A 2,500-nucleotide genomic window follows, 5' to 3' on the forward strand; every position below is an offset into this window, starting at 1 on the left:
ATAGCCGAGTTTCTGTTGTCCATACCTAACTGACCGCTTTGTGTTGTATTAATCTCTGGGGAAGTGATTTACCTTTTAAATCCGATGTAAGATTGGTCACAGTCCTGGCATGGGATCTCATAGACCCCAGAGTCTTTGGGAGATGTCTTTTGTTGGACGTTAATCAGGGATTTGGCTAAGGTGTTTGGGTAGGTAAATGCAAAAGGGTTGGATTTCCCAAGGGTGTGGGTTACTCTCTTAATCGTCTCCAGGTGAGGATTTTATTGTTGGGTGTGTCTCTGGTCTTGTCTTTAGGGGGTCGGTAGAAAATTACGTTTGCTTTTTGAATTGCTTTTCTCAATTATATGGTCAGATACTTTAAAGACGAAAGTTGCTTGCGAATTAGTTCAAATTCTTTTTCCAGGAAATCTGGGAAGAAATTCGTAAGGCTCTTAAGAATAGGTTGCTAGCTACACCTATCTTGATAGTAATGTCGTGATAGCTAAAGTAGTGAATATATGAAAGTGAGAACGTTGGTTTTCTGTATATGGTAAATTTGGTATTCTGTCGTGTTCGTCTGATTATTAAAACATCAAGAAAGGAATTTTGTTATCAGTTTCCCATTCAACTTAAATTGATGCTGGGCACTAATGCGTTTAATTTTGAGAGGAATTCATTAAAATTACCCACATATTATCCCAAAATGTTAGGATGTCATCCACGTATCTCATCCACAGCATGTTTTTGGTGGGTTTTATTGCATTTATTACTGTAGTTTCAAAGTATTCCATGTACAGATTGGCTAAAAAACAGGACTTAAAGGACTACCCATACTACATTACCGAATTTTTGCTTTCTTGTAGAATGATTCCCCGAATGAAAATACGTTATTAGATGCACATAATTCAAAACTAACTTTATTATTTTGTCAAGCGCCAATGGGAAATGATCTGAATAGGGGATAATTTTTCCCTTAAAAACTGAAGAACGTCCTGTACTGGTACTTTTGTGAATAGGGAGTCTACGTCAAGGCTTAAAAGTTTTATGTTGTGAATTGGTATATGTGCTTCTCTGAATTTGTGACAAAAATCTCCGAATGTTTAATGTGACTGGGAGGGAAAAAGTGCTAAAAAAAGGAGAAGGAGGCCAGCTAACCATTTAGAAATTTTGTAATTGAAAGCTCCGGCGCATGAAACGATGGGTCTGAATGGAAGATTGTCTTTGTGAGTTGTGGGAAGGCCATAAAAGTAGGGTAATTTAGGATTAATTACTTTAAATTTCTCTAATAGTTCAATATCTCTTTTTGTCTTGGCCAATTAATCTTACTTTCCGAAAAAAATTCTGTGGGAACGTTCTGGAGGGGATTTTTCGTCAGTTTTTCGTAAGTATTTGTGTCGCTAAGGAGCTGGTTGATTTTGTCGAGGTAGAAGTCTTTGTCCATTATTACAATTTTGCCGTCTTTGTCGGATCTACTTATTATAACATCTAACTTTTTTAGCGAGTGGATGGCTATCATGAATCTGCGGGGAACAGGATATTTCTTATGAAGGTCAGTTAAAGCATTTAGTAACACTCCTTTTAAAACATATCTCTTCACGGCTTGTAGTTTTTGTCATATATGAATTATCAAAAGCCACTATGAAGTCTAGGTTGTTTTTGCGGTCTGGCATAAGGGCAAAGGATAAGCCTAAATTTAAAACTAAATGTGATTTACAGTAAGGGGGGTGTTGGATAATAAGTTTAAAACTTTGTCTTGTTGTTCAAGATTATTCCATGCGCTATCATCTATTAGGTTATTTAACTTGCGTAAAAGTCTGTTGGAATGAGTCCACGCTATTATAGGCAGCAATGTCGGAACAGAATGAAATCAGATACCTGTATATGTGGACGTAGTGAGGAGGCTAAGATTAGACTGAGTTCCATATATCACTCTGCGTAGCACGAAAATGTCGTTTCTCGTACTGGTGATTCTTTCTTCCAGGAAAATCTTGTGCGATAGAGGGAAGGGGAAAGGGGTTGATTGCAGAGTCCATCTCCGAATCCGTACATTTTTGGAAGTACTTGTTCTTTGAGGCATTCTTCCAAAAAGTGTTTTTGGTTTTTCAGCCGGTGTAGTCTGTTCAGTTCTCTCTCAAACTTGCGGAAAACCTGAAGAGAGAGACAGCAGTCTCTGAAATATAGTACTTTTCTCTCTACATTTTGGTGTTTTTATGGGCTCCTTTTATTAGATATATATATATATATATATATATATATATATATATATATATATATATATATATATATATATATATATATAGCTGCCAAGTTCTTACATTACACAGTTTTCCAGATCCATGCTTCATTTTCCATTATTCCAGATCGTATACTTTAAAGAAATAGGCAAGCATAATAGTATGAATGATCGTATAAGTGTGATATGAACACTTTGAATAATGTTGTAAGAAAACATAGCTTAAAATAATTCCTTCCATTGCATGTTTGTAATCCAGTGCCACGGCATTTCATTTATATATTATAC

The sequence above is a fragment of the Macrobrachium nipponense genome, chromosome 21 (genome assembly GCF_015104395.2).
Source record: "Macrobrachium nipponense isolate FS-2020 chromosome 21, ASM1510439v2, whole genome shotgun sequence".
NCBI classification, from domain to species: Eukaryota; Metazoa; Arthropoda; class Malacostraca; order Decapoda; family Palaemonidae; genus Macrobrachium; species Macrobrachium nipponense.